Source organism: Rhinolophus hipposideros (assembly GCF_964194185.1).
Source record: "Rhinolophus hipposideros genome assembly, chromosome: 10".
NCBI classification, from domain to species: Eukaryota; Metazoa; Chordata; class Mammalia; order Chiroptera; family Rhinolophidae; genus Rhinolophus; species Rhinolophus hipposideros.
In genome coordinates, this window is record NC_138056.1 from 13,643,001 (window position 1) to 13,655,235 (window position 12,235).

Consider the following 12,235-nt stretch of genomic DNA (forward strand, 5'->3'; position numbering starts at 1 on the left):
CTTCACTTTTGCTTGGCCTTATTGATGAGGTTAGTTCAAAACTATTTTATGGGCTCCACATGTGACTGCATGGATTGGGCCTCAGGACACATAGAGACAAATTTAATATTCCCCAGTTATTCTTTTAGGACTTCTTTGATGTTCTTTCAGAACATCTCAATGGCTGGTGGGATGCAGGCTCTGCTGGTGGTAAGCCCTGGATTTTGCACTGGGCAGTGGCATTCAAAATATGATAGCCTGTGTACCAGAAAGATGTATACTTACTGGGAATTTAATCTGGCTTTGACGAGCACGTCACCATGCAGCTCAACAGGGCACCCAGTCGGTTAGTGTGCTTAGTATTAAATATCTCTTTGCCCTGCCTTGAAGCGTAGCCAAGATTCATGAAATGACCATGAGGCAAAAAGGGAGCTGCTGCCATAGCTTGAAATGTGTGCGTGTGGCCATGTTTGCCACTCGTAAGTAAAGAGAAGTGACACGCTCAGCTGAGCCTGGGATGGATGAAATGTAGGTTCCCTTCCCAAGAGGAGGTGGGGCAGTGGTGTGCCTGGGGAAGGAAAATGGTGCTGAGAATGGAAATGGAGACTCTGCAATCTGAAGAGGCAGAGAATATCCCTGTATACAACTAGAGCTTATCTCTTTATTGCCTGATAAGAGGTTAGAGTGTGTGGCGATGAGATTCAGCCAGTACCCTTTCTGCCTTTGCTCCTTGGCTCCCGTTCCCCTCCTATTTACCTTTATCTGTCATGGGTCCCAGAATTTAAATTTGATTTTCTTTAAGGCAAAATGAATACAGCTAACACAAGAGCAAATTGAGAGCTTATAAAAGCCACAAAGTGTTTCTTGGCCTAAATACGTTCATTGATTCTGCTGAAGTGAGGTGACTGGGGAAAAGAGGTAAAATGTTATATTGCTTATTAGGTAAACTAATTAAAACTGAAAATGTCGATGCAGAACTGAAATAAGTTGTTTCCAAATGCCCAGTTTCTCCACTCCCATGTTCTAGGTGGACAGAGTACAGGCACAGCTGAGAAACACCTGTTGTGAAGTTTTCAGCTATTCTAATCTGTGTCCTCCGTAGGCAGAATCTGAAGGTCCTGTGTGATAGAAGCAGCCAGCACCAGCCAAGGCTTAGCTTGGGAATCTTTAGATACCTCTCCACCACTATTATCCAACCCAAGCCACCCCTAAAAAGACACCATTTAAGTGAAAACTTAATGAGCTTGCTCTGCTGGCAGCTTCAAGACCTAACCTGTCCCCACATCGACCCATTAAACTGCCGATCCTAAGACTCGTTTATAGAATTTCTCAAGCCACTCCTGGATGGAAGTAACAGAGGAATTGGCCATAGAATTAGGAGATTATAGAAGGAAAGGCTAAATGGCTATGTTCCCCCAAACTTCACGTATATTTTTTATCCCTTTCCACCATTATTTCCAGGGACTCCAAGTTTTGTTTAGGTTAGCATGGACTTACTTTATTAGTCTGTTTTCAGGCACCAAGTGGAGTTGCCTATCTTTTCCTTTGTGTTATTGGTGTCTCACGTGGGAAAGAGACTTTTTTGTGTGAAAGGCTCGTGCAGCTATGGAGAGAGACAGTGCTCTTTTCTTACGCCTAAAGAAAAGGTCTTAGAATTTAAAAAGTCGGAAAAAAATACAGTGGTACCTTGGTTTTCGAACATAATCCACGAGTTCTGAAATGTTCAAAAACCGCCGACAGCTAGGCCTCAGGATCTTGCACTCAGCGGAAGCCGTGTGACATGTTCGACTTCTGAGTCGTGTTCGAAAACCGAAGCACTTACTTCTGGGTTTACGGCATTCATAAACCAAAATGTTCGTCAATGGAGACATTTGAAAACCGAGGTAGCACTGTAATCTTAGTCTTGGTATTTGGGAATATTCTTAATTTAAATATGCCTGTTTTATTTGCCCTCCTTATTTTGAATGCCACAGTTTTCTATTCCACCTTTCTCCAGATCTGAGACCGTAAAGTAAAAGTGAAACATATATGGCAAGAAATTATGAGATTCTTGTATCAACAGCTAAGCATTGTTGACAATTTGACATTATACGATTTTACGTGACTTATAGCTTTCATGTGGAGAGTATAACTGAAACTTTCAAACTGGGAATGGCCTCAGGAGCCCCGTCTCTAACAGAAAATATTGGACTCGTGAGTCCTTAGACCTTCTAATTTTGACAAATTGAATTATCCTCAGAGCTCCTCTTACATCTGCCCTTTTTCCTTTCTTCATTGGATAGTCTGTGATGGCAGGAGATTTTTTTGTGTGCATATACAGACTCAATCAAAGAATATTGCAAACTAATACAGGTGAGATTAAGCCCCAGTCTACTTCGTAAAGAAATGCTTGCCTCTCTGTTCCTTTTCAGCCTAGGACCCAGACATTAAATTGTTGAATATTTTGCTTGTGTTCTCCTTTGGCTTTGATATTCTTAAATGTTGAACATTTGGCAATATCAAGGATTCACCCATAGGTGCTTTCGTGTGAGAAACCGGAGGTTTGAATTCTTCTTTTAATCATGATTAATCCTTTATATTCCAAATTACACCTAGCATTGGGCCCTGAAGGCTTCCTGACAGCTAGGTTGACTAAAGTTTAAAGTTAATTGGTTTACCATTCCACTTTTAGAAGGACCTAAAATATTTTCATTTTTATTAATTTATTTAATATTTTGCTGTTGATAAGACTTTTTTTCCATTTAAAAATGTGTTCAGTTTGCCCCACTTATTTTGTCTTCTCCTCCCCTCATCTCTCCAGGCCCTCAGGTTGATCATACGGGAACACAGTGTAGTCGTCATTCTCGTCCTGTAGGTATCTGTGGACGTCTTCGAGCTGAACCTTACAATTTTCATTTCTCAGTGATACACTGCATTGCTTATCTTCTGACGTTCTTGTTTTTTTTATCTTTCTGACTCTGAAGACCATGTCCAAAAATCTCCTTAGAAGAAGATAGATAGAGATTAGATGAGCTCCATGAACCAGTACTGTATTTCTCTTCTTGAGCCTAATCAGATCTGCTAGCCATAGGGAAAAATCTAGAATGAATATTAGTCCTTTGTAGGTTTTTTCCTCTCTCAGTCCAACAGACAGTATCGCTACATTAGAACAAAGGGCAGAATTTGAGGTAGAAATTATTTGAGAAGTACATGAATATATTCTGTTCGTATCAATCTTACACCTCAGAACAATTTGTTCATTTATTCCCTTATTCAGTGGAAACTGTTTCCTCGGGGGGGAGGGGGTCTCATATTTACTAACTTCCTTATGAAATTGATTAACCAGGAAAAATACCCAAACTGACTGATTTTACAACTATATTCATTGCTATTCAACTGAAATTTAGTCCTATTTTCAAATTTGTGTGCAGTAAATTCAATGGAATATATTTCTTGAGCACTAATGTGTGCTAGGTCCTATGCTAAATGTTGGGAATTTTTAACAGAAAAAAATTTAAGTTAACTTCATTAAGACTCTAGGTTCAATCAATATTTTCCTACCTTTTCAGAAATTTGAATTACTGTTGTTATTCTGTATCCAGAAGTCCTAGATTTTCTCTTGATCATTACATCACTGTCACAATTTCCCTCCAGAACAGAAAAACAACGTTCTATTACAAAGCTTTACCCAAAGATGTCAATAGAATCCTTTTCCTATCAGAGAAATGTGTTACAAAAGTGCAAGTTACCACTTCTCTAGTTTCCTTGCGTATCTTAACCACAAAGTTCCTACCATTCCAACCAGACTTAAATAGCTTTTCTTCCCTCAACAAGCTTTTTTGGGGAGGTGCAATATCTTTCCAGCTCTGGCTGCCTTAGACGAGGTCAGTTGTCTCTTCCTGGCTATCTATCCCAGAGGCTGTCGTTCTGATGTGATGCAGGAGGATGTAGGCCTTAATGAATGTCTTTGGCACTGCTTGTCAATTGCTTATTTCCCGGGTATGTTGCATTCAAGTATTAATTAACCACTAAATTCGAGTTGACCTCTTAGTTGAGGAAGCAGCTTTGCTTTCTTGAAGATAGGCGGACTTTTCTTGCATAGCCTAGCATACTAGTATGCCACCAAGTTTTGATCAATGCGTAAAATGCACTTTTGCTAAAATTGTTATTGCAACAGCAGGTTGAGTTTGGTGCTAAGGAAGTCACACGTTGTGTTCTAGAGTGGGGTACACGTTGGTAGGAGCGAGAGGGGAGAGGCTGGTGCCAAAGAAAGCCTGTGTTTCCTAAGCACGTGAGATGGCCTGGTGAGTAGGTGAGTGTGCAGTCCGGCGGGGCAGACGTTTCTGCTCGTTGACGCGTACTAGAGGCACTGAGACACTGTCTTATTGTAATAGTGCCTGACTTGACCGTTGTTGTGAGTCTTTTCATCTCTTCACATATACTTATATAAAACCTAATACCAAAATGTATGTTACGGATACAAAAAGATTGAGAACTACTGATCTTGTGTGTTGGAAGCTGAACTAGAAGGTGACCGCCAGGCTGCTGTCATTCTGATGCCTTCAATACTTCATTATGTAATTTGAGTGAGTCATTTTGCCTCTTTGTCCACTTGACAGGTGAGGATGTGGTACTTACCTCCGTGTTCCTTCCAGGGATTAAGTAGGAAAAAATAGTAAAGCACTCTGACTTCCTTTGAAAAGGACATTTCCTGAAGTCAGAAGGAATAAAAGTAGATGCCTTAGCACGCACATTACTGGCAGAATTTGAACTACTTAGAACAAGCTGGGACGGCCAACTTTAGATGTTCCCATGTCAGGGAGACCTCGATGCTGAAAGACAGTCTCGGGTGGCTGAAAGGGATCTATCGGAGCTTAATAAAAGGAGTCGCCAAAGAGCATCTGAGTTGTGCTAAGCACCCTTGGGACGTAACAGAAATACTTCTTGATGAACTAACGGGAGGTGGTCACAGCAGCTGTAAGGAGGAAGAAGGAGGGCTTGTCCAGGGTTTGTGCAGTCTCCTCACAGACTGAACGTAGTTCATGAAGTGTCCTTGGACTGTCCCTGGCTAATTATTATTTTGATCTCTTCTCAGGTTTTAAAAAGAATATACTATCAACCAAAGATCTTAGGTCATTCACTACACCTTTGTAAAAGTAAAACATCAAACAATGAAATAGAAAGTTGTACCTAAACCCTTTTGGAAGATTCAAAATGCCAATATAATCTTAAAGACATATCTGATAAAGCAAACCTTTATAACTGAATTTATTACTGACTTGGGGACAGGCCACATGCTTAATAGTAAAGGCAGCTAAATTCAAATTTCATCTCACCTCTTACTAACTGGCAGACTGTTGGAAAGGTGTTTAACTGAGCCTTAGTTTTCTCACCTGTAAAATAGAGATTCAGTAAAAGATTTATGTGACTACCCTGTTTAAAATTACCAACACATCACCTCTTGCATTTTCCATTTCTCTTCCCTGTTTTATATTTCCCCATGATACTTAACATAATTTAACATGCTATTGAAGGTAGGAATTTTTGTCTGTTTTGTTTATTGTCTGGCATGTAGTAGGCACTGAACAACTATTTGTCTAATGGATAAACAAACTTTCTTTAGGGTAACTTGAAGATTGAATGAGAACTTTTATTGAATGAACTTATCGTGGTCCTTTGCACATACTAAGCATTTAGAAAATGGTAGCAATTAGGAAATTTTCCTTGGTTCTAAGGAAAATAATAGAAGTTTTAGTTATATAACTGATTAGTATGTGAAGTATTTTGCTACATACTCATATTTTTAAAAAATGAACAAAAATCACAGTGCATAGTTATATGAGATTGCAAAGTATGGATATTAGATGATTATAACTTAAAAATAAAATACATGTTGCTATATCTTAAATTTTTACTCTCAAGATAACATATTCAAATTGTACCTGAAATGTATAATATGTTTATAATATTTCTCCTTGTAGTCTTATATTTGTACACATATTTTCTCTCTCCTACTAGATTATCAGTTCCCTTAAGTTAGGAACCTTGTGTTTTTTTAAAAATATTTCTAGTGCCCAGTGTTTCTCTAATAGCCTATTTTGCTGTAACATAAGAGTTATATTTCTAAGATATTCAGAGTAATAAAACAACTCTGTTATAAAGACAGTGGTTTCATTTTGGGGAGGGAAGGTTAGGAGCTAGAGAGTTCAACATAGAACAACAAATTTTAGCCAGGACACTTTCAGTCAAAATATATTACTGCTATATGTATGAGAGTACAAAGCCTAAACTAAATTTGACATTTGATTATACCCTCCTTTAAGAGTGATACATTGGCCTTTTTTTTTTTTTAACTACCAGCACACACTGCTTACGGCACATTCTTATCAACTTTATCACCCATTGTTCTTACAATGCACAGAACCACTCAAAGAAGGCATCACTGTTCAGCCAGTATTCCTTTATTCAACAAATGTCTAAGAGCTTCTTATACACTTTTCACCATCCTATGCCCTGGGGATACAGCAATTATGTTTTTCTAAATAAACTGAAAGTTCTAGTTTGGGGGATCAAATTCCTATTCCCTAATTAATTGATCCAATTTAGTTTATAAAAATTTGTGTTTTGGGTAACTTCCTGTACTTATACATTCTTATCACATAGTGCATAGTTATTAAATTAATTAAGAGCTGACAAAATCTTTTCTCCATTCCTCACTAAGTGATTTTAGAGTTGATTCAAATTCTTGGGACAGACAATTGAAGAACATATAATTAGGCTGAGTATTTTAAGCAGTTTTTTTAGATTTCCTCTTTACTTTGGCTGTATTGATCTTTTTCACTTTCAGCTGTAAGAATATGGTTGATTTCTTATCTTTTTTGTTTCTTCACAGTAACTTATCCTAAATTATTTTTACCTAGTCCTCATTCAGTCTCTTTCACTTCTCTCTCCCCTCCACCTTTTCTGCCTCCCCCCACCTCTCTCCTTCCGATTCAAGCCGTTGTTTCTCAGTCTAGTTGTGTAGGACACAGCTCCCTGGCCCATGCTGGTGTTATGAGCCCTGCGCTCCCCCGGCTGAGGCAGTCAGTCGTCGGTCAGCTGCCAGCCACTCACGCTAGCTGCTGGCCACTCCTCTGACAGCACACGTCCGCTCTTGCCGACCTCCGGCTGCTCATGGCAGCCCAGCTCCAGGAAGAGCCGTTGTTCACAATCTTAGCTATGCAGGGCGCAGCTCACTGGCCCATGTGGGAATCGAACTGGTGACCTCCTTGTTAGGAGCATGGTGCTCCAACCACCTGAGCCGCCAGGCCGGCCCCACTTCTGTCTTTTTTATTGAGACATAATTCACATATAAAATTCACCCTGTCAAAGTGTAGAATTTAGTAGTTTTTAGTGTGTTCTCAAAATTGTACAACCATCAACACTGTGTAATTCCAGAACATTTTCATCACCCTAAAAAGAAACCCCATACCCATTAGCAATTACTTCCTATTCCTCGTCTCCCACACAGTACCTGGCAGCTACTTTCTGTCTCTATGGATTTGCCTCTCCTGGACATTTCAGATAAAGAGAATCATACAACATGTGGCATTTTGTGTCTGGCTTCTCTCACTTAACGTAATGTTTTCAGAGTTCATCCATGTAGTAGTAGGCACCAGAATTTCATTTCTTTTTATGGCCAAATAATATTCCATTATAAGTATATATACCACATTTTATTCATCCATTCATCACTTGTTGGACACTGGAGCTATTTGCACTCTTACGAATAAAGCTGCTGTGAACATTCATGTTCAAGTTTTTGTATGGACATATGTTTTCAGTTATCTTAGGTATATACTTTGGAGTGGAATTGTTGGTTGATATGGTAACTCTGTGTTTAACTTTTTGAAGACCTCAACTTCCTTAAACAAGTTAGCTTCTTTTCGATCACTTTCTTTTTGAAAAGCTTTCCTCTCCTGGTTTCCCTTTTCTTCATCTACTAGCTCCATTCCAGCTCTCCTGTTTGCTTTGGTCTTCTTGAGTTTTCTGGGTTGTCACTCTTATGGAATAACTCAATTTTTAGAAATTCTTTCTATTTTGGAAGGTCCACAGTCGTTTTATATGGCATGTATTGAAAACCAAACTTTCTTTTCTATAATGTTCTCCCACTCCCTATTTTTACTAATGCTTCCGGGTGCTAGGCCTATAAATTTTTATGGATTATTACTTTTCCCAAGCTATCCTATATTCTGTTTCCTGTTGTGTCCAGATGATTCATCCCTAAAGGAATCTCTCATTGTTTCTTCCTTTCTCTTCTCACTATTCTAACCCTGATTCTGTCCATTATCATATTGTAGCAGTTCTGACCCGGTGCCTCTCTCTTTATAATCTTTTCACCCCTGAAAGACTTACCAAATTACTCTTCATAAAATGTGACCAGAGACTTCTGTTTATCTCCACCCTCTCCCTCTCCCAAGTCCGCTTAAAAATGACAGTAAAGGAATTAGAAAAAATTATATGCTCATTGTACAGAGAATGGGAAAAGGAGGGTGACAACTAGCAAGTGACTACAAGAACATTTCTCCTCCAGAAGAAACAAAATTGTATGTGAAAGGCAATGCAAATTTGTTATACTGTTTCTATGCTGTGAATGTTTATATCGTCATAACACTAAATAATTAACATTATATAACCTAAAAATGTGACATAATTATTTTGGAAGGAAGGGGAATGTAAGAGGGTAGGAGAAATCATCTCGCATTATAGGAAGCCAATAGATAATAGCCAAAATTGAAAAATTAATAACAGTAGAAACATGACAGTTAATTTTCAGAAGAAAAACAGCTAAAAGATTTGAAAAGTAATTGTTTCTGGAGAGCAGAAATCAAGAGAGAGGATGGGGCATGAGGCGCAGTTCTTTAACTTTATTAGCCTTGTAATAATCTTTAACTTTTAAAATTATGTACATGTATTACTTTGATAAAAATTAAATTTGAAAAGCTGTTCACTTTGTAATTCCCTTACTCAAAAAATTCCAAAGGCTTTCTATTTCCTGCTGCACTGATGACAAATTGCTAGCATTTTTTCAGCCTGATTTTTATATTCTCCATATGAGACTTTGCTTCTAACTGAACTGATATTAGCCCTTGAACCCTGAATCTCCTTGAGCAGAAGCAGCCTTTTCCTACCCTGAACCATTCTTCACCGCTCCTCCTTTTAAGCCTTAGCTCCTGTTTCTTTACTGAGCTGTCCTGACCTCCCCGCCCCAAGCCCCGTGACCCTTCCTAAACAGCTGTGGTTCTAGGTGTCTATATCACTCATTAGGCACTTACGTTGGTTGCCTTTTCTTGTTTTCAATGTTTTTGATGTAAGTCTTATCTCTCCAACTGGATTCAAGGCTCCAACCAAGCAAGAAGGACATCTTATTACCATTTTATATACATCTTCCACAGTGCTATTTGATAGATATCTGTTTAATATTCAGTCCTCACTCAGCCATCGGAAAGCTTTCTGTTTTGAGATCACTACTCTTTATTCTAGGCATGTCTCAAGACTCTGTACTTTGGTCTAAAAATCTGTCTATCTCTGTCAGTCTTAGTGAGGTTGACGGCCAAGGCTTTATCTCTTTGCTAGTGTCCTTGGTTGGCACAGTGTGCCATTTGTTTGTACAAAACATTACACAGACAATCCTTAATCTCCCAAACCTTGTGGATGTGTAAGCATTTCAAAAGTTGTATGTTATTTTGAGAGAAATGCTAATTTATCACTGTCATCACCATTTTGGGGATTTATGAACCTTCTCCCATGAACTCTTAAGAATATGTGTTACAAGCTTGGCTCCTCCCCTCAGAAAAAAATGTATGCATTTTTTTATTAGAGGGTACTGTATTGGAGGGTACCGAGGATTTTGGTTTTATTCAGATACAGTAAGGCCAACAGATGAGACAACTGCCATTGAAAAGATAATTTGTTACTTACTGTTCCCAAGAGAAGGGCAACACACTGCACCTTGCTGGGCTGTGTAGGGAAGTACCAGGGTTGGTCAGGAGGCAGAATGAGACAAGGGGAAAGCGTGATCCAGAGCCCTTGGGCTTTCTAGGGCAAAGAATGGGTGAGGCAGGGTAGGTATGCTGAGCAAGTGTACGATTAGATATTTGATAATTTTGGCAGGTGCTGGGCTATACGGTGGTTCCTAACTGTCTGTACCAGGCCCTGGGGTGATTTAGAGCATAGTAGGCAATACTGGCTTGGTGTATGAGTTCGATAAAGCAGTTGGGAACATGGGCTGGGGATTGGTGGATTTGCTTGCTTGCAGTCAAGTCGTTTGTCATCTCTAAGAATTCGCTAACCCTGCAAGAGGCAGTCCCTCAGTCCACAAGGCCCCCCAAATGTCAAAGCACTATAAAATACAGAAAACAAAAATCACAATTAGTATAGTAACATGTGTACACAGAATTTTATTTGCTATTTCAGTGGTTTCTTGGACCTCCTGAATCACGTCTGTAGACCCAAGGTTTAAAGCCCAACTTGGACCTTGGGAACTTTTTGCCTCTGAATATAGTATATGAATTTAGTTTACCTCTTCACAAGAGAATGTAGCAACTGCTCCATTTTCTATGGTAAAGCTTTTATTTCTTTTTCCTTCGACTTTTATGCTAAGAGCTTGTTTGTGGGTATTTTGTGCCAAGAGGGATAAGCCTGCATTCCCTAATTGCTGCATCAAGTCTGTCCTCACAGGGCGTCCTGATGACATTTTAAATACATGGAAATTTTTGAATGCACGAAAACGTCTGGTGCTGAGTCTCTGCTGCGTATTTGCTCTGGCACCTGCTCCTCTCTTTTTGGAGTTGATCCCATTGCCTAATTCTGTACATTGTCTCCAAACCTCTCATTAAGCATTGTTGGAAATTTTGCTTTTTAACCTCAGCACCCCCACTTATCTTTTGAACAGAAACAGAAGCGGCTCTGACTACTAGGCGTTTCCTCGAACGAAAAGCTCCCCATTTTGCCTTTTCTGACTTTTCAGAGCATGAAATGGCCGTGCTAATCCTGTTGGCCCTCAAGGCAGGAGCCTTGCAGAGGCAGACAAAGCGATGGTCTGCGCCGGCCTGAGCCTCGGAGGCCAGGGCGAAATGTTTTAGCGTTAGACCAACTTGCAGTGGAAAACCTACCCACCCCGCTTTGTTTTGACTGCGCTTTCAAAGGAAGTAAATTCTTGGCATGTTTTTTCTGCATGTAAGCATCAATTTCTTAGTCCCCTGAGTACTGTACTGGGTAGATTTCAGGAGGTTGGGTGCTTTTCTAGAGTTTCAGAAATCAAACAAAAAGGGGTTTAGGTTCTGGAAGTGTCCTTCTGCTGGTTGAGTGGATATATCTCAAAGCCAAAGGTACTTTGGCTCCGAGTCAGCAAATTGAGTTACAACCATGTGCTTTGTGCAAGACTCTTTAGGTCTTTAGGGCAGGGACTGAGAGGCACTTACGTCTCTCAGAGGGGTTTAAGATGGCCCTTCCTCTTAAGCAGCGAACAATCTAATAGGAAGAATCACAAATACTCAAGTAACCCTTTGTTTCTGTGTTTCATATGGAGTTATTGTATACTCTCTGTGGCACAGCATCAAGATACTTCCTTTTAGTAAAGATAAGAAAATGTTGTGTGTCTTTCCTATCAAGAACCTATTTATAATGTACTGTGGGGATTCAGATTCAGGGAAAGTGTTCAATGGGAACAGAGCAAGTATACTTGGCTTGTTTTGAGTTGGACCTCTGGTGGGCTGAATTTTATACCTGTCCTTTAGTGGAGTGAATAAGGTAGGGAGTGCTGCCTCGACAGGATGGCAGGAGATAGAGCAGAAGGAATATGACAGAATAAGAGAAATAAGCAAAATGCTATGGGGTTTCCAAAGAGACGATCATAACAAGTTAGTGAGAGCCGAAAAGACCTCTTAGAAAAAGGGGATGAGAGAGTCCTTGAATGGGGAATAAGGGATGGGGTGATTTTAGTAAGCATTTATTAAAGGAGAGAGGAAGAAATCTAGACAGTAGAAACACTATGAGCAAACGTATAAAAGTGGGGATATATTTAAAACATTTACAAAGTTATATGATTAACAAGCTGTGGGAGATAAGCACAGAAAGCTGCTGGGATTGTTGAGGGCCTTGAATGAGCAAACCAAGGAATCTAGCTCTGTTTAAGCAACGAGGGGCCATTAAAGCTTTTTGAGCAGATGAGTGATACAATCAAAGCTCTGCTTTTAGAAATAATCAGTCTGGCACTGAAAGATGAATCGGAGAGAGG

The 12,235-nt window shown here is 39.6% G+C and overlaps 1 protein-coding gene across 7 annotated transcripts in view; it reads left to right on the top strand.

Annotated features, from left to right (window-relative positions):
• Positions 1–12,235, top strand: part of AMBRA1 (autophagy and beclin 1 regulator 1) — a 157,484-nt gene that overhangs the window by 84,410 nt on the left and 60,839 nt on the right. The window lies entirely within an intron of this gene.